Source organism: Patagioenas fasciata, chromosome W, assembly GCF_037038585.1.
Source record: "Patagioenas fasciata isolate bPatFas1 chromosome W, bPatFas1.hap1, whole genome shotgun sequence".
In the NCBI taxonomy this organism is placed as follows: Eukaryota; Metazoa; Chordata; class Aves; order Columbiformes; family Columbidae; genus Patagioenas; species Patagioenas fasciata.
The window spans coordinates 54,869,567-54,894,892 of NC_092559.1; the positions used below are offsets into that span (position 1 = coordinate 54,869,567).

The 25,326-nt window shown below is 44.1% G+C and overlaps 1 long non-coding RNA gene across 1 annotated transcript; it reads left to right on the top strand.

Annotated features, from left to right (window-relative positions):
* The first annotated feature begins 1,819 nt into the window (after positions 1-1,819).
* Positions 1,820-8,253, top strand: LOC136115687 (uncharacterized). Its single transcript, XR_010653253.1, has 3 exons — positions 1,820-1,873; positions 2,782-2,814; positions 5,200-8,253. It is a non-coding gene; the product is annotated as an uncharacterized lncRNA (long non-coding RNA).
* Positions 8,254-25,326: the final 17,073 nt, after the last annotated feature.

The window sequence follows — 25,326 nt, forward strand, 5'->3', positions numbered from 1 at the left end:
TCAATCCAATTGTTCCAATTAACCCAAGGATCTATTATCACAGGTCCCATTTGGGTGCCTACATATAGCTCTAGAAGGTTGGTTGCAAATTTAACACTATAGGCACATCAGCAAAGGATCAGTCCCTCCATCACATATGGATTATGTACATGCAATCTTGAGAATACTCACAACTCAACCAGATCCTGTGAGTATGCCAGATGTTAAGTGATGTTAAGAGTGGCCGCCTCCTACCAGAAGCTCCGGCCCAGGATTCCCTCCCACCCAGCTGCTGGAGCCCAGCCCGGTGCATCCAGGGACCCGGGTTCTCTACCCAGGCTGGGGGATGCAGCTGCTGCTTTCCTGCTTGCAAGTTCAACCGCTAGTGAAGCTGAGCACATATCCCAGAGACACACACATAGGACACACATGGCCATTTACACAGACTTCCACATACAACAAGCTCCAGTGGCAAACTCTCAGGCGAGGCCCTTAACTGCATGCAAAACAGACTTTCAGGAAACAAAATTCTCAAAAAAATAAAAAATGTAACGGAGTAGAATAGCAGAAGGGCTGGCTCAAGCTGGGTACCAGCACAGAGGTCCGCCTGTACCCATTCACAAAGCAAACTGTCAGGCGTCTTCCCTCCCTGATAACCATTTGCTCCAGGGACTGTGTTTTGAAGCTCCAGAGGCAAACTTTCAGGTGAGGCTTATGTCCGCCGCAATGCAAATGTTTGGGATTCTTCTTGCCCTGATAACCGTTCGCTCTGGAGCCTGTACTTAGAGCTCTGAAGGCAAACTTTCAGAGGAGACCCATAACTGCATGCAAAGCAGACTTTCAGGAAACAAAATTCTCAGAAAATAAAAAAATGGAACGGAGTAGAATAGCAGAAGGGCTGGCTCAAGCTGGGTACCTGTGCAGAGGTCTGCCCAAGCATAGAAAACTACAAACTTTTATATCTCTGCAGACCATTCACACCAAGATACTGTCCAATAGCAAAATTTCACCACCAGGTCCTTTGCTTCCCATTGGACCCTTTTTACCTGACTCCACGTGGGCCTCTGTTTTGTTCAGTTGTTGACATTGGTTTTGGTCCATATCCTTGAAGGTGCCGTTTTGTCTGGATAAATCCTTTCTTCTCAGCAAAGTGCAAAATAGGCCCCGCTTTGCAGATATCTGTAACGTCTCCGCATTAGCCTTGGATGATTGTTTTCCCAGTCAGTTCCATTTTTCCCAGCAAAATGCAAGCTGGACTTTATCTTGCAGGCATTTAGTGTAGTCTGCAGTTGCTTTTGGTAAATACAAGCTTAAAATTTTAGCAAATCTAGTCTACCAAGTAACATGAATCAAAGAGTACACTAAAAATCATACAACCTTATATCTCTAAATAATCCATTACATTTGGTGTGCATCTACTTAAGCTAAATGATCAACATCGGACTTGAATTGGGCTCATCCACTGACCTGTGAGTAGTAAAGCCATTGCCATACAGCTCACTTATGTAGCAGGGAGAGCTCAAAGTGGGCTCATCCAGGCTGTCGTGTTTATAGAATGAAGCGGTTGACTCGTAGTCAAATCGCATACAGTAGGAAAAGTCTGCACGAGACTCCCTGTTCCCACAAGCCACCGGCGTTCAGTGTGCTCTTTTGCTTCCCTGTGGGTCTCCTGGAAGGAGTTCTTGGCCTGGCTGCGGCTCAGGCCCTTCCCTCCTCTGGAGCCTGGACCAAACTGCTGCTGGTTTGGCTGGGGGCGGGGGGTCGAGTGCATCCGCGACAGATACCTTTTTGACATTATGTATAAATATACTTTATTGTTCAATAATTCCATCATTTATATTGTAGGTCATGCAGGAGTCTCTGCGAGCATGATGAAAAAAAGAACTTCCCACAAGTAAGTTGCTAGTATTTTTCCTGAAGTATAGTTTTCATTAACTGGAAGTACCGTTCTAAAAATTTATCTGTATTGTTCCAGTCATTTTACTCTTGAAAATCATGTGGAGTAGTATTCAGTGTATGTGTGTAGAGTCAGACTTTAATTCTTTTGGGAGGACACTGGGAAAGAATGCACCATTGGTAGTGTTCTAAACATCATTTTGAATGTTATTCTGAGATAAATTATCCTGTAAATACAATTCTACAATTTATTCTATAATTCAGAGACAAGTGGTTGCAAGTTGGAAATTGGGCACATGTACTCTAGGATTCATTAGAGCTCTAGTTTTTGAAAAGGATTTTTCACCTTTTTTTAAAAAATAAGGGACATGCTGAAGTACTTCTATAAGGTGGCTGTTATTTGTGTGAGGGATGCTTATCCTGTACATTCATGGCATGTATTATTCTGTCTACTACATTTTGAAGTAGTAGCAGCTAAATGCTGCTATGAGTAAATGTGAGAAGATAGAGATAATAGCTTAGACATGATTGACCTTAGTGTCTAAGAGATAGATGTTGCATTGGGCTGCATCTTGAGCGGGTCAACTCTAAAAAAACAGGGGAAAGGTGAAATGATATAAAATGCTACTAGTTAGATTTTGAGTATGAAGTCCTATAGTGGTGATATACAATATGCATCAATCCAAAGCAATTTGCCTGACAGAAATATCTTCTGTGATTGACATTTGAATTAATATTAACTGTTTCCCAGGCACAATACCTGATGTAAAACTACTCTAATTCCTTCCACCAACTCTTCACCATTCAGTCTTGTCTATCTCCTTACAAGGCAAAGATAAACATTTATTTGTCTAGAGACAGGTAGAGTTAAAATTTAATTTCTCTTGTTCTTTTTCAACCGCTCAGAGAAAGGAGTATATGATGGGAAGACTATCAGAGGTGGGTTGCCTTTTGTACTTGAGGGTGGCTAGATTTGTCTTTATTGTTGTGTTGATATACACTTATTTAAATACCTAAATAGGTTGTATATTTTTGTAGCATAAAGGCTTTTATGGGGCATATTAAGTCATGATCTTAAGTCACATGGTTTTGAGACATTTAACTTAAGTGCCCAACTGAGTTTTATATTAATGTTAACCTAGTTTAACTGTTGAAGAATTGTTTGGTAAGGGTTTTATTTTGTACCAAACCAAGATGACTTTGTGTGCTGCTCACTGATTTCTTTGAGAATGACAGAGACTAGTACAGAGTTATTTTTATTTGATATTCATTGCTTACATTTTTGAAATTAACAGTAAGTAGTACTGTAGACATGTTTATATTAAACAAGTGTGATATGAATCACTATTTTAAAATGTATGCTGATACTACTATGAGCTGTTACAGCAGACCATGAATTAGTAATACATACTTTGTCAGTAATTTAGTTATGAAGACTTTTACGTTCCTCATTAAAAGAAAAAGAGGAACAAGTCTTTTGGCACTTGAAGGCCATAGGGGAGATTCTAAACTAGATTCAGAAGTTCATGGGGGAGGGAAGAGCCAACAGGATGGAACAGGGCATGGTCTAGTAACTGAGGAAGTGATAAAATGTGTGGATTAGTCTTCTGAACTCTTCTTAACTAGGGTGGCAGTTAACCATTGATCCTTTTGGAAGGAGATCCCATGGTTATAGGTCAGCTGCAAAAGGGCAGTTCTTCTGAGTACTATGTCAGTGTCAATGAGTAGTGATGATCTTTGTGAACATGAAACTGACCCTGTTTGTGTCAGATCAGTCAGTAGTCTCTTGACTCTCATCTTTTCCACCCTTGATGTGTAAGGGAAGAGCGCACAGAACAGCATAAGTATAAAATCTTCCTTATGCTCTCCAAGTTACTCATAAATGGCAGTTCAAGGACTTTGAGGTGGAGGTTTTATCTGCAGTTTAACTACCACTGTACTTATTCCTTGTGAATTTCTGATCACACTTTAACTTGATGTGGTGGGTTATACTTGGTTATGGGCCAAACTCCCACCCACCCACTCACTCCCTCTCCTCAGTGGGGCAGGGGGGGAAATAAGATGAAAAAGCTCATGGGATGAAGACAGGGACATTGCTTACCAGTTACCATCACAGGCAAAACAGGCTTGACTTGGGGAAAATTAATTTCTTGCCAATTAGAATAGATTCAGGTGGTAAGAAACAGGAAGACAAACATTAAAACATCTTTCCTCCCCCCTTTCTTATGCTCAGCTTCACTCCTTCACTCCAGACTCCTCTGCCACTCACCACCCCCAGGGTGGTACAGGGGAAAGTAGGGAAGGTAGTTTACAGTCTGTACATAATGGTTGCTCTCTGCTGCTCCTTCCACCTTGTACTTACTTTCTCCCTGCTTTGGCATGGGTTCTCTACAGGCCACAGTTCCTGTCAGGAAAACCTCCTCCAGCATGAGCTCTTCCAGGGGAGACAATCCTGTCAGGAAAACTGCTCTGGCATATGTTCTCCGTGGGTTCTCCATGGGCCACAGTTCCTTCAGGAAATATCTAACTGTTCCAGCATGGGTCATACACAGGCTGCAGTGTGAATATCTGCTCTAGCACCATTGAATGCCTCCTTTTTTTAATTGGTGTTCTCTCTGCTGTTTCTCACACTTTAAAAAAAAAAAAATTCCCCCTCCTTCTCTGCCTGTCCAGTGTTATTTTGCCCTTTCTTAAATATGTTTTCACAAAGGTGCCACCAGCTTCGCTGATTGGCTCAACTTTGGCCTGCTGGGGCAGTTGTCCCAAAATCAGGGTTCTTTTACCCGGTGTGCAAAGTGACAAATAACAGAGTCAAGATATTTGTTTATTCCATGTCTGTTCAGAGATGGGTGCTAGGTGGTAACTCCACAAAGCTAGCACCCCTCTTGGCTGTCACACAGTTAACATATATTCCAAGCAACAGTTATCAGTAACTTTTCACAGTTAGGCTTGATCACCCTCGTTACCATTGGTTCTTGTAATGCCTGGCTTCACTTAAAGGTACAGCGTGTTTTAAATTTACAGCGCATGCTCAGTGTGTGGGGGTCTTTGCTTAGGCCAAGGGCTTTATTGCTGGAGGTATGGGTTTTGACATTATAATAAGATTATATTGAGAAAAGTTCATCTAAGGGACACAAGCTGGGCAAATCTTGTGATATCTCTGAGCTCATGAGGGAGGGAGGTTTCCTTGAGCCCCCAGCTCAAGGTCTGTCTGTTTCCTTATCTCTGTTCCAGATGGCTCTGCTATCTCTTACCTGATTAAGCTTGCTCAAAGCCCCGTGTTGTGAAATATTTATTTTATCTTACTTTTTAACTTTTAATTAGGACGACTGCCAAGCCAGCTGGAACCAGCTATGTCTGGCACAGGTCAGCTTATCATGGAGGACACCCCTGCAGGTGTTGCATTGTATGTGTCTGCTACCAAAAACTTGCCATGTATACCAAATAAACTTATCATCCTAAGAAAATTAGTTTCACAACTGAATTATAAGTTTTGAAGGAGTACAGAAAGTACTTTAAAAGTTCTGTCTTTAGTAATGTGCATCATAGTCTGAATATCAAGGAAAAATAGTTTATAACAATTATCTGATCATAAGATATCCCCTGCTAGTGACAGTCTGTAGTAAGATCGAAATTCTAATTTGGGCCCTATTTTTAATAACTTTTCTAAATGGCACCATGAAATATAGAAATTATACTGACCATTGCTACTCTACTTCATTTATACTATTTTAAAAATTTATTTGAAATTTCCATGATCTGGTTCTGCTAATAAAACCTTTTAATGGAACAAGAATTTACTTATGAGCTTAATGCCTTCAAGAAAAATACTCAGTTGCTGAGGCAAGCAGCCCCAGTCCTGGCAGAGTGCTCTATCATGGTGCACAGAGGGGTTTCCCAATCCAGGGAACCTCAGGGGAGCCAAGAGACCTGCTAGAAGCCTGCAGCTCATGTGACAGCAGCTGATGGGATCTGGGTGGAGCCAGGTGACCAAGCCCCCCCACACATAAAAGAAGCCCCTGGGGAGCACCAGTGACCAGGAACACAAGCAAATAGGGCAGGAAAACAGGGAGTGGCATGTCAGCAAAGGCCACTCACTGAACAGTCCACCCATCAAATCCATATCTCTCCAATTTAGAGAGAAGGGTGTTGTGGGGGACCACGTCAAAGGCTTTACAGAAGTCCAGATAGATGACATCTATAGCTCTTCCTTTGTCCACTGATATAGTTACTCCATCATAGAAGGCCACTATTTTGGTCAGGCAGGACTTGCCCTTGGTGCAGCCATGCTGGCTGTATCCAGTCACCTTCCTGTCCTCCATGTGCCTTATCATAGCTTCTAGGAGGATCTGTTCCATGATCTTCCCAGGCACAGAGGTGAGGCTGACAGGTTGGTATTTCCCGGGGTCCACCTTTCTACTCTTTCTGAAAATGGGTGCAACGTTTCCCTTTTTCCAGTCACGAGAGACTTTACATGACTGCCAGGACTTCTCAAATATCATGGAGCGTGGCTTGGCAACTACAGCAGCCAGTTCCCTCAGGACTCTGGGATGCAGAGATCAGACAAGACAGATGACTTTTTAACCTTCTATGTGTTCGTGGTGGCTACACCAAAAGTCCGTCGGTAACCCTTTGGGTCCTTGAAGTACCCTCTCCTGAAGCAGTCTATGCCAAAGACGCAAGGGGTCTTACTCAGACAAGTCTTTCTTCAATCTTGATCCAAATTTCCCAGATATGGACATCCACGCAGCAGCAAAGATGCAAGGGTTGTTGATGTGTTTGAAAGCGTGGAAGCACCTGAGAATGGTCACATAGGAATTAGAGCTTCTCCTCCAAAAAAGGTGGCAGGATCAGTAGCCCGGCTGAAGTGCACCTATACCAATGCACGCAGCACGGGCAACAAACAGGAGGAGCTGGAAGCCATTGTGCAGCAGAAAAACTATGATATAGTTGCCATCACGGAAACATGGTGGGATGACTCGCACCACTGGAGTGCTGCAATGGACGGCTATAAACTCTTCAGAAGAGATAGGCAAGTAAGGAGAGGAGGTGGGGTAGCCCTGTATGTTAGGGAGTGGTTTGATTGTCTGGAGCTTGATGAGGGTGAAGATAGGGTGGTGCATTTGTGGGTAAGAATCAGGGGGAAGGACAAGGCAGACATACTGGTGGGGGTCTGTTAGAGACCACCCAACCAGGATGAAGAGGCAGATGAAATATTCTGCAGGCAGCTGGGAGAAGTCTCCCGATCGCTAGCTCTTCTTCTCATGAGGGACTGCAACTTACTAGATGTCTGCTGGAAATACAGCACAGCAGAGAAAACCAGTCTAGGAGGCTCCTGCAGTGCATGGAAGACAATTCCTGGCACAGCTGGTCAGTGAGCCTACCAGGGAAGGAGCCCCACTGGACCTGTTATTTGTGAACAAAGAAGGACTTGTGGGTGATGTGTCAGTTGGAGGTCGCCTTGGGCATAGCGATCATGAAATGATCGAGTTTTCTGTTCTTGGAGAAGTAAGGAGGGGCCTTTCCAGAGCTTCTGCCTTGGACTTTTGAAGGTCAGACTTTGTCCTGTTTAGGGGCCTGGTTGACAGAGTCCCTTGGGAGGCAGTCCTGAAGGGCAAAGGAGTCCAGGAAGGCTGGACATTCTCCAAGTATGGAATTTTAAAAGGTGCAGGAGCAGGCTTTCCCTGTGTGCTGAAAGACAAGCTGTCAGGGAAGAAGATGGGTCTGGCTGAACAGAGAGCTTTGGCTGGAACTCAGGAAAAAAAAGAGTTTATGACCTTTGGAAGAAGGGGCAGGTAACTCAGGAGGACTGCAAGGATGTCGTGAGGTTATACAGGGGGAAAATTAGAAGAGCCAAAGCCCAACTAGAGCTCAATCTGGCTACTGCCACAAAAGAGAATTTAAAATGTTTCTATAAACACATTAGCAACAAAAGTAAGGCTAAGGAGAATCTCTACCCTTTATTGGATGTGGAAGGAAACATAATGATTGGGTATGAGGAAAAGGCTGACGTACTTAATGCCTTCTTTGCCTCAGTCTTTAATTGTTCTCGGAGTACCCAGCCCCCTGAGCTGGAAGACAGGGATGGGGAGCAGAATGAAGCCCCAATAATCCAAGGGGAAATGGTTGGTGACCTGCTACACCACTTGGACACACACACGTCTGTGGGGCCAGATGGGATCCATCTGACGGTGCTGAGGGAGCTGGCAGAGGTGATCACTAAGCCACTTTCAATTACTTATCATCAGTCCTGGCTGACTGGGGAGGTCTCAGTTGACTGGAAGCTGGCAAATGTGACACCCATCTAAGAAGAAGGGCTGGAAGGAGGATCTGGAGAACTACAGGCCTGTCAGTCTGACCTTGGTGCCAGGGAAGGTCATGGAGCAGATCATCCTGAGTGCCATCACATGGCATGTACAGGACAGCCAGGCAATCAGGCCCAGTCAGCATGGGTTTATGAAAGGCAGGTCCTGCTTGACCAGCCTGATGTCCTTCTATGACAAGGTGACCTGCTTAGTGGATGAGGGAAAGGCTGTGGATGTTGTGTACCTGGACTTCAATAAAGCCTTTGACACCGTATCCCACAGCATTCTCCTGGAGAAGCTGCAGCTCATGGCCTGGATGGTGTATCTGCAATGGACATAGAACTGGCTGGAGGGCCGGGCCCAAAGAGTTGTGGTGAATGGAGCCAAATCCAGTTGGTGGCCGGTCACGAGTGGTGTTCCCCAGGGCTCAGTATTGGGGCCAGTTCTGTTTAATCTCTTTATCAATGATATGGATGAGGGTTATTTGATAATAACTGTAATTGTTGTAATTTGCATTATTCTTTTGTTTTTATTATTAGTAAATTGATTTGTAGTGATAATGTATAACAGCAAAATTACACTTAGAGATATAATGATCCACAGCAGGCATTGAAAGTCACCAACAGTGTGCCCCCTTTTAAATTTGGAGGCAAGAGGTGACTGCACTACCACTCCAAAGTAACCTGTCAGATCATTACTGTGGTCATGGGGTGGATTGTGTGGCAGTTGCACATCCCCGATAGATCTAGAGCCTTCAATAGGGCAGCTGATGGCTCTTTAACATCTTTTGTGCCCCACTGTGCTTGTCCCCATGTACATACCTAGGATGGTGCTGGCAGTCACATCCTCCCCAACTGGGGGCAGGTTGTCTTCACCTCCACCTAGCTCGGGGGGGGGCAAGAGGGGTGGGACCCTCAGTCATTTGACAGGTTCCTCAACAAAGGAGGTGCCCAGAGCAGCTGAGAAGCTTCTGGACCATGTCATAATGACCACAGCCAGATCTGACCAGGCCATAAAATGGGGGCCCTGTCGAAAATCTCCTTTGAGTGGTCTTGAAGCAGCAGGACTGTGAAATGGAGCCCTCCACTTACACTGGGACACCATCTAAGGAGACTTCTGGGGACTGAGTATGCCTCACCTCCTCGTTCAGTGAGTGGTGGTTTTTCTCCGCTGGATATATTCTAAGCAAGGCAAGTGATTATTTCTTCTAGGTACCCTTGGGTGAAAGAGGCCTCTGGTTTTGTTTCCTGGGAGTGAATGTGTGCATGCTGTGGATCCTCATTATTCTTATGTTGTCGTACCCCAATAATCTGCCCAACTGATATCTGAATCTGTGTTTTATGTTGTCAGAATGCTAAATAATTTCTATAAACCCTGTTTCTAGTCGGTTTACCTTTCTGGTTAGAATAAAGTCTGTTTTGGAACTTGTCCACCTAAATTGACTTCTGGGGTGCCTCCGTGACACCTGTATTGAGGGTTCCAGAGCTGGAGGCAGTACTCCAGGTGGGGTCTCATCAGAGCAGAGTAGAGGGGCAGAATTGAAGAGAAGCTGCGAAATTAATGTATACTGTGATTAAATTACGAAAGATGTACTCATCATTAACCAATTGACATAATAAATGCTTTCTGACCACCTGCAAAATGAGGGGATATTTTTCAAGTTTTAGATCCTTCTGCATGACAAGAGGGAGACAGAAGATTAATACATTGTTTAGACGCAGAGTGCTTAGTTTATATTTGACTAATAATTAATAGATGGATTGTAAGAAAGAAACTAATCAATTATAACTAACATAATCAATTATTTCTTAGTATAATATATTGTATGTTAAAAATTTCCAAAAATTGTAATTAATATGCAATACTTGTGTGAATGTAAGCAACACAAGAGCATCCAGTCTTTGGAGCACTTATGGAGGATGATCCCCAGTGTTCCCCAGTGCTAAGAAAATAAAGAATGTCACTTAACAGTATAATTGACTCTGCCGTTAACTTTATTTCTTTGTTTCAGAATCACCTCCCTCGACCTGCTGGCCATGCTCCTTTTGATGCAGCTCAAGATACGACTGGCCTTCTGGGCTGCAAGCACACATTGCCAGCTCACGTCCAATTTTTCATCCACCAGTACCCCCAAGTCCTCCACAGGGCTTCTCTACATCCCTTCATCCCCATCCCCCAGCTTGTATTGATAGCGGGGGTTGTTGTCACATCCCACCCAGAGGTATGAGTGGGGGGGAGAGGTGACTCAGGTTCCTGGTTCCCCTTGGTTAGAAAACAGTATACACAATACTTAAGGTCCATAAACAAAAGGCTTTTATTTTGCAGCTTGGCCCAATTGGCAAATGATTTGGAGGCAGAAGGATTTACATTATTGTAGGTTCAGTTGGTGAACATAAAAAGTTTGCGGCATATGCAGGGCTGGAAATCTTATGTTACTATATTACTTATAAAAAGGGAAGCAAAAGAATAGAAGTGAAAGAAAGAAAGGAAGGAAAAAGAAAAGGAAAAAGAAAAGGAAAAAGAAAAGGAAAAAGAAAAGGAAAAAGAAAAGGAAAAAGAAAAGGAAAAAGAAAAAGAAAAAGAAAAAGAAAAAAGAAAAAGAAAGAGAAAGAGAAAAAGAAAATAAAGATTTCACTGTCCTTATGGCTCCGCTTTGTGTGTGATGGAGTTCATAGTCTTGGATCCAGCAATGCGCAGCATACTCCGGTGTCTTCATGCGGTGAGACTGGTGGGTGGAGTGGTCCTCAGGATGGTAGGTGGGCGCCACCAGTGCTTGCACAAGGTGGGCTTTTATAGTCCTCTGGGTTGCCCAGTTGTGTGTTTTTTGGTCTTTTGTGGAGGTGTTATTGCTAAAGAAAGAAAAGTCTGGGAGAGTGATTGCAAAAGATAGACGTCTTGGGCCATCTTGAAGGGTCACAGCTTTTCCCTTAGTGCCATACTGGACCTATCAGAAGACAGAGCTACATGCTCTCCAACAAGTCCCCCACCTCTTGTATTAGCCAGCTGGCCTTTGTCTGTGGTTCCTTAGCTTGTCATTGATATGTAAATCACAATTCACCTTATACTGAATGTCCCATTTCCTGCTCCTTGGAATGTACCATCTCCTGCAGCTGGATGAACTGGTTTTGCCACAATGTTTGAGCCATTACCTTTGTCTTTGACAGTTGCACCGACCTGGGTGCACTTGGTCTTGTTGAACCTCATGAGGTTCCCCTGGGCTCACTTCTCGAGCTTGTCCAGGTCCCTCTGGATGGTATCCCATCCCTCAGGCATGTCAACTACATCACTCAGCTTGGTGTCATCCGCAGACTAATTGAGGGTGTACTCAATCCCACTGTCTAGGTCACTGATTAAGATATCATAGTACTGGTACCAGCATGGACCCCTGAGGGACATCACTTGCCACTGGTGTCCATCCAGACATTGTGCCATTGACCACTACTCTCTGGGTACAACCAACCATCCAGCCAGTTCCTTATCCAACGAAGAGTCCACCCATCAAATCCATATCTCTCCAATTTAGAAAGAAGGATGTTGTGGGGGACTGTGTCTAAGATGTTACAGAAGTCCAGATAGACATCTGTAGCACTTCCTTTGTCTGCTGATGTAGTTACTCCATCATAGAAGGCTACTAGGTTGGTCAGGCAGGACTTGCCCTTGGTGAAGCCATTCTGGCTGTCTCAAATCACATCCCTCTCCTCCATGTGCCTTAGCATAGCTGTTGGAGCGAATAAAGGACTCAGCATTCCGATTCAATGTGAATCACGCAAAGCCGATTTATTACAGAAACAAGCCTCTTTATATATGCAGTTATTTCCTGATCACACGTCCACACTCCAAGCATGCATTAACTGATTGGATACTGTCTATGTTCACGAGCTGTCCACACACCTGAGTCTCACTGCTGATAGATTTGTTGATTTACGTCGTGTTGCTGCCTTGTAATTGCTGAACTGTTTTACTTCCACAGCAGATCCTGTTTTCAGCTTTCCAAGGTGGCCTTGAAATTCCTTTGGGCCTGGCTAGTTCAATAACAAATCTCCATCTAATAGAAACTCATCCACAATTCCCCCTTTTTGTTCTTGAACCAACCAGGCCTTATTTACAGTGTGCTGAATCATCTTTGAAATACACTGAAACATAAAACACATGATTAACAACATAATTACAATTACATATAATGCAGTTAAGCCTTACTTAATAAGATCAAACAACCACCCACCTATTCCCAAGCTTTTAAACCATTTGTCAAACCCTAATTCTACTACAACAATCTTATTAGCATGTTGTTTTAGTTTATCTAAAGTACTATGAATAGATTCAGAAGGATCAGACAAGTTAATACAACACATTCTCTCAAATTCTTCACAATCATGACCTAGTGTTAAAATTAAAAGATCTATAACTGTGCGATTTTGTAGAGTAACATGCCTAATACCATCAACATCTACTATTAATTGAGTTAGTATCTCAGAAGCTAGATTAACCTGTTTAAAAGACCAGTAGCTTAACTTTGATATGTCTCCTAAAGCTTTACCAGCTGCCAGATCAGGGAGAAAGAGTGTAGTAGATACTATGGTAGGAATGTCTCATAATTTTACCTCATCTTCGCATTGATTATTTAAGTGAGATATCGCTCTTTTGGCTCTCCTGCTACTTGTGCAAATTGCCATTCTCCACAGAAGGTACAGCACCTGCTTGCTAACAGGCTTCTAGACCACCAAGTCTGTGAGTATCTGTAACACTGAATTAGGATCGACGGTTTACATCTGAAACAGTCCTCACAACTTATCTCCCTTCTGTCCATCTACATCCACTGAATCTTTGTTGTCTTTATTCAGCCATGGCTTGACCCGTTTCATGGGAATTCACTTTGATCCTTGGCCTGTAATGACACAAGCATAACTCTTTCCCCAAGTTATTAATTGGAAAGGACCTTCCCATTCACCAGTAACACCATTGCGCACTTTGACCTGACACTGTTTTTATCTAAGGTCTGTCAGATGGCCTTTTAAACTTGTTCCATGGCGACTCATAGGTGGAATATCGAACCCTTGGGGGAGGCGTAAAAACTTCAAAACATATAATGCTTTGCTCAGTCTGTCATGTGGAGTAGTGCAGTCACTTCCCCCTTTTTGTTTTTGAAAAAAACCAAATAACAGTTCAGAATCAGATACGTGCATTGGACCTTGACTACATACTCAGAATCACAAATCAAATTTAGAGGTTCCTCCTTAAAAAGCTCTAAGTAATGTAAAGCTGCACCAAGTTCTGCTAATTGGGTTGAACCTTCAATAATTTTTACAGAATGATGCCAATTGTTATCTTCACGCCAGACCACTACAGCTTTATGAGACTGCCCAGAACCATCAACAAAAACTGTGCAAGTATGTAGGATCAGACCAAATACAAGTATGGTCTGTGACCTGATGTTAAAGACTTGCAGGTTCTGCAGCAATTTACATTTAGGCATGCCAAAAGCTGTGCTGGTAAGAAAACCAGCTAGTGCAATTTACAAGGACATAGATTGCAAATAAAAAATCAAAATTAAATTTCACAAATGGTACATGTATGACAAAAGGATCATGGCCTATTGAGACTTAAATTAATTCCCTGCATTTCTTGATCAGAGTAACAATCAGTATATCAGTCTGTTAGCAATCTCATCATACTGTCCCACAATAGCCACAGGTTGTTTCTGTGTTGTAGCTATAAACAGACAAATCTGCAAGTCCAATCGAATGCAGTCAGCCTGTAAGGTTGTCATAAATTTATTCCTCAAAGTTTCTAACTCCATTTAGGCTGTCATATTTATTGGATATTGTTTTCCCTTACCGGATCGAAGTCCTGATTCAGGTCTATCAGTGTAGTGTTTGCTTTATCCAAACATTGGCTGTTAATACCAGTGGAAATACAGCATTCGAAATTTCCTTGGAGATTTCTCACTTGCAGCAGGCAGATCTGCACCATCCAAGCAGCTTCTTGTGGGACATGCAACTAAACAGAATTCTCAGAAAACGTTATTTGAGCTTACAATTTACTTAACGAATCCTGACCCAAGAGAGGTACAGGGCTTTCTGGCAACTACAAGAATTCAAGTATTAAAACTGTTCCAAATTTGGCGTTCCATTGGTCTCAAAAAACAGCTTTTCTTTCATTTTCTTCCATGACCTCAAAAACTAGCATGGTGAATTTACTAAGAAGTCTCTTACAACCAGTTACCACAGAATAAGTCCATTAAAAAAAAAATATAATTTTGTTTAATTTCCCAGCTTCATTAGAACTATGGACCCACTGATGATGCCTTTAAATTTCAACCCTCAGACTCCTTGATGCAGTATTACAGTTCTCTAGCAGTAACATTGCTGGAGGGGGAATAAAACCTCCCTCTCGCCCCCATCTGGGATGGCAGGATCTTCAGCCCAGCATGAAAACCAATCAGTTCGAACTCCACATCAAACCAACCCGGCTGCACTCCACACCCAAATCAGTACCAGTCTGATCCAGAGAAGCACTGAGCACTCTGACCCCCCAAAGCTGACCAGTGTGAAAAGACTGACTTCAGCAAGGAGGTAAAATTATGAGCTCTTTCCCCAGATGTGCCAGAACCTAGGAAACAAGACAGAAGCAAAAAGAAACATCACCAACAACCCCTGATTCAAAGCTGAGAAGCAATGCAGTGCCACAACAAGGATGGATGACAATACTCCAGGAAAAAAAAGACAGAGTAGGGGAAATAAAGTCCCCCTTTCTCCGCTTAGCAGCGGGAAAACAGGTTTTTCCTTTTTTTTTCTTTTCTTTTTCTTTCTCTTCTTGCTGCAGTTCAGCTGTACCAAGGCCACACAGCTGGCGTAATCGCTGGTACGAAGTGGGAGGCTCTGGCAAACTCCTCGTTTACAATGAGCTGAGTTTTATACACCATTCCAATTACCTCAACAGTTGTTACATTCCTCAGCCCCATTTACCTTTCACAATTTACAGATGTCAAAATACAGTATATTAAACATCAATCCATTATTCCATTTTCCTAGATCCAAATCAGTTCACATTCCAGCAACTTTTAAATACAATTTCATACAATACCAACTTCACATCCATCATAGCATTTAGGTGTTTGTTTGTTTCTTTCTTTTTTTTTTTTTTTCAATGCAAAGCAGAGTTTAACAATTTAAATTCTTTTCTGGTCTCAAAATTACTAGGTGACAATATAAGCAATTACTCTTATGCGCAAGGATGCATCCTAAGAGGGAGCAAGGTGGAATTTTAGCAGTGCAATTTTAGCAGTGGAACCAGTACCCATTTTGTAATTATCTCCCCAAACAAAATTCTTTTGGTACCAAATACAAATATGCAAATTAAAATACTGAGCTCAGATATGAAAACCAAACACCAAGTTCAAATATGGAGGTGGATCACAGTTACACTAATTTAAGACAATCTCTCAATTTTTGCATTGCACCTTTGAACTGCCTACTGCCCATCCAGGCAGAGGTATCGCTGGGTCTCCCTGACAAAACAGGTCAGTGCGCGCTGGAGCCCCATCGGCACCTGCCCCCCCGCCGCCTCAGGAAGCTGGACCGGGCAAAGCTTTTATTAGTGTCTCATCTGGGGTGCTACAACTGTTATCCCAAAACCAGGATTCTTTACTTGGTGTGCATACAAAAGAGCCAAATCCAGCACATCGAGATGAGACACAGCCTATCACAGAGTTGCGCAAGTCTGGATACCGGAATAAAGCTAGCGTGCTAGAAAGAAAAATAACAGCTACTATACACCAAATTTTACCATCACATTCACGCAGTAAAGAACTAAATTACTCATGGTCTTCTGTATTGTCACAAAATGCGCATTTTGAGTCAACAGATTCTCATGATTTAACAGACTGTGAACTTATCGTACCATATAACAAAGGCCTACCAAAATTGCAACGTGCTTAAACAGATACCCACAAAGAAAACAGGTTAATAAGAAAGCATCTTGCAGACTTTAACAAGTTTTCTGACCTGTGTGTTATCAGTTAAGTCTCTCTCAGCTTGTTGAAGTTCAAATCGCCCTGCCTGTAAAACTGTCTGAAAAGATTTAATGATTTCTTGTCCGAGTGCTTTCCTATGTTTTAAAACACCTCCCAATGCCGATTTTTTAGGAACACAACTGAAAACAATCATTCCTGACCCCATCTTGCAAGTAAAAACCTTGAGAAGAGGGAGGGAGGGGGGGAAGCACAGGGCTGCTTGCAGTGCAAGTGGGAAAAGTAGGGAGAAGGTTTTACGGCACACTTAAAAACAACTAGTAAAACAATTAACTCACATTCCTGACAAGCTGCTTGATTTTCAGAGAGGCAGTACACAGGAGCACATAATATGTACTGTAAAACTCGCAAATAACATGCTGATAGCAAACATTAGCATTCTCTACTGCTAATTTCAACACCAGTGCTTCCTTAGCTTCTAAGTTTTCAACCTGCTTTTTGATGGCCTCTTGAAGGTGGTCAATAAATTGCATGTAATTCTCATTGGGACCCTGATTAATAGTTGCAAATGATTTGGCTGCTTTGTTGGTTTCAGGCACCTCTCTCATAGCTTGATATTGCTGACTGTTGGATTCACTCGCTAATAGCTGATCTGATCTGTCACACAGTTCTTTTGCCCAGTTCTGATCCGGCGACTCCTTCTGCTCTCTCATGGAAGTTGGAGGGTTAAAAGACAGTAAAAGCAGATACAAATTGGTAAAAGGACTTGTCTATGACTTTAGCATTCTCAGCTTTCACAGGTTCTTTGGGCAAGTTGTCTGATTCCAATCCTTTGGACTTGCTGTTCTCATCAGGTTTGGGTAATAGTGTAGGAGGACACCCGCTCGGCATTTTTCCTCCCCCCGCCCCAGACTGCTGAGCTATCGGGGGTGCCAAAAGCACAGCATGGATGGAGTAGAGAAGGTATCAAAGACACGAACCGGGTAAACTTCACAGCAACTTTCAGGATTCTTATCAGGCTGCAACGCTACAAAAACTCCAGCAGCAGCAGACCGTTCAGCCTTAAGATCTTTTATAAGCTTCCATGTAGTTACTAATGATTTAGCTTCTTTATCATCTCCATTGCTGAACTTATTCCATAATTTCTGCCCTTTATCGTCCCAAAGTTAACATTTAAAAGCCTTCTCGGTTTCTCCCAGGTAGCTGTTAATTCTGCACCAAATTAACAGTCTACGTATGTTACTTTCTTCCTATTTAAGTCCTCTCACAGAGAGAATATGCAGGAGGAGCTTAACTACGGCTTGTTCTTCAGAAAATACGTTTTGCTCCATAACTTCATTCTTCCCTCCTCCTGCCCCCAGCCGCTCACCTTTTCCTGTGATCTGTCGATGACTTTATCCACGGAACGTCCGTACGCCTCCCTCCGGTCTTCAGTCCAGCTGAAGCGCCTCCGGCTGGGCTTCTCCAGGCTTTTCCCCGATCGTAGTGAGACGCCATTCAGAGTATCACGTCGGGGTCACCATTTGTTGGAGCGATAAAGGACTCAGCATTCCGATTCAATGTGAATCACGCAAAGCCATTTGTTACAGAAACAAGCCTCCTTATATACGCATCTATTCTCTGATCACGCGTCCACGCTCCAAGCATGGATTCGCTAAATGAGTATCACGGGCAGTCCACACACTGGAGCCCCACCGATGATAGGTCCGACGACTCACGCCATGCTGAGGCCCTATTAATGAAGAAACGCCCCTCTTTCTCACAGCAGATTCTGTTCTCAGCTTCTCGAAGTGGCCTTGAGATTCCTTTGGGCCTGACTAATTCAACAACATATCTCCATCTAATTAAACCCCTCCACACCACTCCATCATCTTTGTTGCCCTGCACTGGACTCTCTCCATCAGTTCCCTATCGTTCCTGAACTGAGGGGCCCAGAACTGGACACAATATTCCAGATGTGGTCTCACCAGGGCAGAGTAGAGGGGCAGGAGAACATTTCTTGACCTACTAACCACCCGCCTTCTAATACACCCCAGGATGTTATTGGCCTTCTTGGCCACAAGGGCACAGTGCCTGGCAGAAAGAAATCTGGGGGTGTTGAGTGACAACCGGCTGAATATGAGCCAGTAGTGTGCCCAGGTGGCCAAAGTGGCCAGCAGTATCCTGGCTTGCATCAGCTATAGTGTGGCCAGCAGGACTAGGGAAGTAATTGTGCCATTGTACTCAGCACTGGTGAGGCCCCACCTTGAACACTGTGTTCAGTTTTGGGCCCCTCATCATAAGAAGGACATGGAGGTACTAGAGAGAGTGCAGAGGAGGCGACAAAGCTCGTGAGGGGCTTGGAGCACAAGTCTTATGAGGAGCAGTTGAGGGAACTGGGGTTGTTTAGCCTGGAGAATAGGAGACTGACGGGAGACCTTATTGCTGTCTACAACTACCTGAAAGGAGGTTGTAGCATGGAGAGTGCCAATCTCTTCTCCCAAGTCGCAACTGATAGGACAAGAGGAAATGACCTCGAGTTGCACCAGGGGAGGTTTAGATTGGATATTAGGAAAAAAAATCTTCACAGAGGGGGGTTGTGAAACAGTGGAACAGGCTGCTCAGAGAAGTGGTGGAGTCACCATCCCTGGAGAGGTTTAAAAGGCGTATAGATGAGGTTCTTAGGGACATGGTTTAGTGCTAGAGTTAGGTTAGGTTATGGTTGGACTCGATCCTGAGGGTCTCTTCCAACTGAAACGATTCTATGATTCTATGAAAAGATGCATAAAGGCACCTTATCATACATCCTCGAGATTCTTGCAGGCAAAGATCAAAGCAATGTGGTAAACTGCGCCTCTGCCAAAACGAGCATGCTCATTGATCTTCACCATGGGCTGAATTCTTCAGCACCTGCAACTCCGCTTTTGTGATCTCTCCCCCAGTAGTGCGGTAGCGAAAAATAAATTTGCTCTTTGTGTTGCTTCTGTGGCCTCTAGTTGTTCCTGCGATCTGCCTGCACTGGCTTACACAGCTCCAGTGTGACCAATGTGTCTCAGGGCCAGCGACTGAGGGTCTTTACTAGCACCCTGCCCTTCTAACCTTGGTGTGTCATCCCACAGCTTTTCACAGGCAAGCCTGATATCCTGATATTGTCCCCCTCCCCCATCATGTCTAGTTTAAAGTGATACAGGGAATTAACAATTAACTAATTAACACTTAAAGAACTAACACTTAAAGAGCTAACAGAGAGCTAACTCTTTAACCCACATCACTATTGCCCAGCCTTGCTCAGTGTCGAGGGTTAGGATTGCGGGGTGACAATCAAACCCTGGCAGATGTATTGTTAACCTCCTCTCCCCCCCCCCACTTCCCCCTTTTGTCCCTCCCTCTCCCCCCTTCCCACTCAGGACGGGCGATCGGGAGGGAAAGAAGGACAGAGAGAAGAGAGTTGGAAAAGTTAAAGATGTTTTACTAATGCTACTAATAAGAATAGAGAAAATAATACAAAATATACAAAACCAATCTTGTAAGTCTCAGCAACTGCAGAGCCAGCACCCAAAGTCCTGGATTAGACTCTGTAGCCAACCGGAGCTGGATTCAGTGTGTCACTAGGCCTCAGTTCGCAGGGACGACCAGCAAGGTCCTCTCCTAAAGTCAGCCATGAGGAAAAAAGGGAAAAAGGCAAAAGGGAAAAGGGCCGAGATCCTCGTGATCTCCCACTTTTATATGAAGTATTCATGTGAATGGAATGTTATACACCGTTGGTCAGTCTCTCGATCACCAGTTTCTCGTTGCCCCTCTCGCGAGATGTCCATCCGTGCTTATCAATAAGTTTGCATTCCATTGCTAGGTTTAACCAAAACATGTGTCGGGTTCTCCAGGAAAATGCAGCTAATATGAAGGCTTTAGCTGACAGGCAAATTCACTAAAAGAGAACTTGTTTTTAACAAAACCAGGACATTCCACCCCTTATAATATGACATTCACTGAATACTTAAACCTTATCAATACAATCTATCAATATAATCTAATTAATCACTACTACTATATATATATATATACATATGTACATATATACACAGGAGTAATTAATCAGTGGACCATCCTTTGAAAAGTTCATTAAGTTCATTTTGTCACAACAGTCTCCCAGGGCAGGAAAAATTGTACAAGTGCATCTCATGACCACTGTTTATGGGTTAAGGACAGCAACTTCGAAGAAGGTGTCGGGCGCCACTCGAAGAAGCTAGCTCTAGTTTCATCACCATTGTCTTGATCTGAAAGACACTTAGTAAACATTGTTAGTGCAGCGATTCACATCATACAGTTCAGCATTGCATATTTTCACCTGAAATCAAATCCCCTTGAGGTACACACCGAACTTCTCCATCCTTAAGCATCACCCACCAGGTGCTGCCAGGTCCCTGGGCAAAAACAATCCCACGAATAGGTTTGCCTTTGCCTGAGGCAGGAGTAACCCATACTGCCTTTCCTAAGATATTTTTCATGTGTACTACAGGGACTTTATCTCCTTCTACAGTCCGTAGAATTTCTGATTGGTCAGGCCCGGCTCGATTGGTTGATCCCCTGGTGTTGACCAACCAAGTGGCTTTTGTTAAATGTGAATCCCAGTTTTTAAAGGTTCCACCACCCAGTGCCTTTAGTGTAGTTTTTAACAAACCATTGTGCCTTTCAATTTTCCCAGAGGCTGGTGCATGATATGGAATATGATATACCCACTCAGTACCATGTTCTTTGGCCCAATTGTCTATCATACTGTTTTTGAAATGAGTACCATTGTCTGATTCAATTCTTTCTGGCGTATCGTGCCGCCAAAGGACTTGCTTCTCAAGGCCCAAGATAGTATTTCGGGCTGTAGCATGAGGTACGGCATATGTTTCCAACCATCCAGTGGTTGCTTCCACCATTGTAAGTACATAGCGCTTACCTTGACGTGTTTGTGGAAGTGTAATATAATCAATCTGCCAAGCTTCTCCATACTTATACTTTAACCATCGCCCCCCATACCATACAGGTTTTAACCGTTTCGCTTGTTTGATTTCGGTGCAAGTTTCACATTCATGAATAACCTGTGAAATAGTGTCCATAGTTAAATCCACCCCTCGATCACGAGCCCATTTGTATGTTGCATCTCTACCTTGATGCCCTGAAGCATCATGGGCCCACCGAGCTAGGAAAAGTTCACCTTTATGTTGCCAGTCCAAGTCCACCTCAGCTACTTTAATCTTAGCAGCTTGATCTGCTTGTTGGTTGTTTAGATGTTCCTCGGTGGCTCGACTTTTAGGCACATGAGCATCTACATGACGAACTTTCACAGGCAGGCTCTCTAGCCGAGCAGCAATGTCTTGCCACAGTGTGGCAGCCCAAATGGGTTTACCTCTGCGCTGCCAGTTGCTTTTCTTCCATTGCTGTAGCCACCCCCACAAGGCATTTGCTACCATCCATGAGTCAGTATAGAGATAAAGTATTGGCCACTTCTCTCGTTCAGCAATGTCCAAAGCCAGCTGGATGGCTTTCACTTCTGCAAACTGACTGGATTCACCTTGTCCTTCAGTGGCTTCTGTAACTTGTCGTGTGGGATTCCACACAGCAGCTTTCCACCTTCGATGTTTTCCTACAAGACGACAGGATCCATCTGTGAACAGTGCATACTGCTTTTCAGTCTCTGAAAGCGTATTATACGGTGGTGCTTCTTCAGCACGTGTTACTTCCTCCTCATCTGGAGACATCCCAAAGTCTTTGCTTTCTGGCCAGTCTGTAATCACTTCTAATATCCCTGGGCGGTTGGGACTTCCAATTCGAGCTCGTTGCGTGATCAGTGCAATCCATTTACTCCATGTAACTTCGGTTGCATGATGTGGAGAGGGAACCGTCCCTTTGAACATCCAGCTCAGCACCGGCAGTCGAGGTGCCAGGAGGAGCTGTGCTTCAGTGCCGATCACTTCTGAAGCAGCTCGAACTCCTTCATATGCTGCTAGTATCTCCTTTTCAGTTGGAGTATAGTTGGCCTCAGATCCTTTGTATCCTCGACTCCAAAAACCTAAGGGTCGACCTCGGGTTTCTCCTGGTGCTTTCTGCCAGAGGCTCCAGGTAAGTCCATTATCTCCGGCTGCGGTGTAGAGCACATTTTTAACATCTAGTCCAGTTCGGACTGGTCCAAGGGCCACCGCATGAGTTATCTCACGCTTAATTTGTTCAAAGGCTTGTCGTTGTTCAGGGCCCCACTCAAATTGGTTCTTTTTACGAGTCACTCGATAGAGAGGGCTCACAATGTGGCTGTAGTCAGGAATATGCATTCTCCAAAAACCTACAACGCCCAAGAAAGTCTGTGTCTCCTTTTTATTAGTAGGTGGAGACATTGCTGCAATTTTGTTGATCACATCCATTGGGATCTGACGACGACCATCTTGCCATTTTATTCCTAAAAACTGGATCTCTCGTGCAGGTCCCTTGACATTGCTTCGTTTTATGGCAAAACCAGCATCCAAAAGAATATGAATTATTCTCTCACCTTTCTCAAAGACTTCTTTCGCTGTGTCGCCCCATACGATGATGTCATCAATATATTGCAAGTGTTCTGGAGCTTCACCTTGCTCCAGCGTGGTCTGGATCAGTCCATGGCAGATGGTAGGACCGTGTTTCCACCCCTGGGGCAAGCGATTCCATGTATACTGGATGCCCCTCCAGGTGAAAGCAAACTGCGGCCTGCACTCTGCTGCTACAGGAATAGAGAAAAATGCATTAGCAATGTCAATTGTAGCATACTACTTGGCTGCCTTTGACTCCAGTTCAAATTGCAGTTCTAGCATGTCAGGCACAGCAGCACTCCGTGGTGGTGTAACTTCATTCAGGTCACGATAGTCTACAGTTAGTCTCCACTCGTCATTAGACTTACGCACTGGCCAGATTGGGCTGTTAAAAGGTGAGCGAGTCTTACTGATCACACCCTGGCTTTCCAATTGACGGATCAGCTTCTGGATAGGAATCAAAGAGTCTCGATTGGTGCGATATTGCCGGCGATGCACCGTCGTGGTAGCAATTGGCACCTGCTGATCGTCAACCATCAGCAGTCCTACAACAGAAGGGTCATCTGAAAGACCAGGCAAATCAGACAGCTGTTCAATGTTCTCAGTGTCCACAGCTGCTATACCAAATGCCCACCTATACCCTTTTGGGTCCTTAAAATACCCTCTCCTGAGGTAGTCTATGCCAAGGATGCACGGAGCATCTGGACCAGTCACAATGGGATGCTTTTGCCAGTTTTTTCCAGTTAGGCTCATTTCAGCCTCTACAACAGTCAGCTCCTGGGATCCCCCAGTCACTCCAACAATATTGATGGATTGCGTTCCTTTATAATTAGAAGGAATTATTGTGCACTGAGCACCAGTGTCCACTAAAACTTTGTACTCCTGGGGTTGTGTTGTACCAGGCCATAGTATTTGTACAGTCCAATAGACTCTGTTATCCCTTTCCTCCACCTGGTTGGAGGCAGGGCACCTCTAATTTCTGTTTTGCACAGTCTGTGGGTGTGAATTAGAGGTTCCTTCAAGAGCATCAGAATCTCTTCTGCTCCTTTTGTAAACTGGAGCAGCCACCTTCCTAGGAGTTTTTCCTTTTATCTCACGTACTCGTTCTTGAAGTTCTGAGGTAGGCCTTCCATGCCACTTATTCATGTTTTCTCCCTGCTCATGTAGGAAGAACCACAGTGAACCTCTTTTTGTGGGCTGTCTCTGCCCTCTCTTTCGAGATTGGAAACGCCTTCTCCTAACAGCTGAAACATAGGTTTGTGCAGGTCGTGAACGGTACGTGTCTTCTCTGAGCTCTTTGATTTCTTGCAACAGCTTTTCAAACCGGTCATCAGATTTTTCACACAGTTTCTCCACAGCGGAGACACAAGCCCGTAGAGAACCAGCAAGGCTGTACCGGAGCTGCTCAATCACTTCATTAATTTCTTGTACACCTCCAGCTGACCAGACCATTCCTGCCAATGACTTAGCATATGCAGGTGGTGCACTTTGTACAAATCTGCGCCACATAGATTTTGTACAATAGATTCTATCTGGGTCTGTCCCCTCTTGGCTGTTTGGTCCTAGATAGATGATCTCTCGCACAGCTAATTCTCTCAGGAACTGGATACCTCTCTCCATAGTATTCCATTTTCCTAACTTGGATATACAATCTTCCTTGTAGGGAAATCTGACTTTCATAGCTGCCAGGAGTCGGGTCCAGAGAGTAGTGGCATTAGACTCTCTTGAAATTGCCCTATCAATGGTGGAATCTTTTGACAGAGATCCCAGCTGCCTGGCTTCACCACCTTCTAATTCAATTGTTTCTGCCCCATTGTCCCAGCATCGCAGTAGCCAGGTTAAAATATTCTCGCCTTCACGACGACTAAAGTCTTTTCACAGATCTCTCAGCTCACCTGGAGAAAAGGACCAAGTGGTGGTCACTTCATCTCCGCCCTGTCCTGATGATGATGCCTCTTGGGTTGATGTTGGCCCTGTGCCATCACCTGCTGCACGGGTAGTCTTTCTAGTGACTTTCTTACAACCAGCAACTGATGCTGATATGGGTTCACCATCATCTGATTCATTTCCAGAGTCTGAATGACTGTCACAGTGATTGCTGTGGTTACAGCAGCAACAGTGCCCAGTGTGTGAAGACGGGGGGGCTGCCTTGTTAGCCTTTGAGGCTGGAGAGGTAATGTTATCTGCAGCGACCTTGGCAGAGGAGCTCTGCGGAGGAGCTGTAGCTTCAGCCTGTGAAGCCGCGGTTGGGGGGGCAGTGGCTGCAGCAGCAGCTTTGGCTGTTTTGCCTTTTCTCGAGCGGCTAGGAGTGCTTTTTGCTAAACCTTCCGAAAACGCACCGCAAATCTCAGGACTAAGAAGAGACCCAAACCTCCTATTGAACCTCATTTCTCTTAACAGTAACACAAACTGACACACATTCAGCAAACCAGATAACACCATCACAGTTCTATCAAAGCTCCAAGGATATTCAAAGTTCTCTAAAACATTTGCAAACTGTCCCAGCGAAATCACAAAAGTATTGTTAGTCAGCCTTTCTAAAGATTCGCTTGACCAATTAGCAAATATAGAGCCATTCTGCTCTTTAATCTCTCCTGGAGGTTTTTCAAGGTAAAGCAGAAGCGAGTAGAAATTCATTAGCGGCTGCAGTATA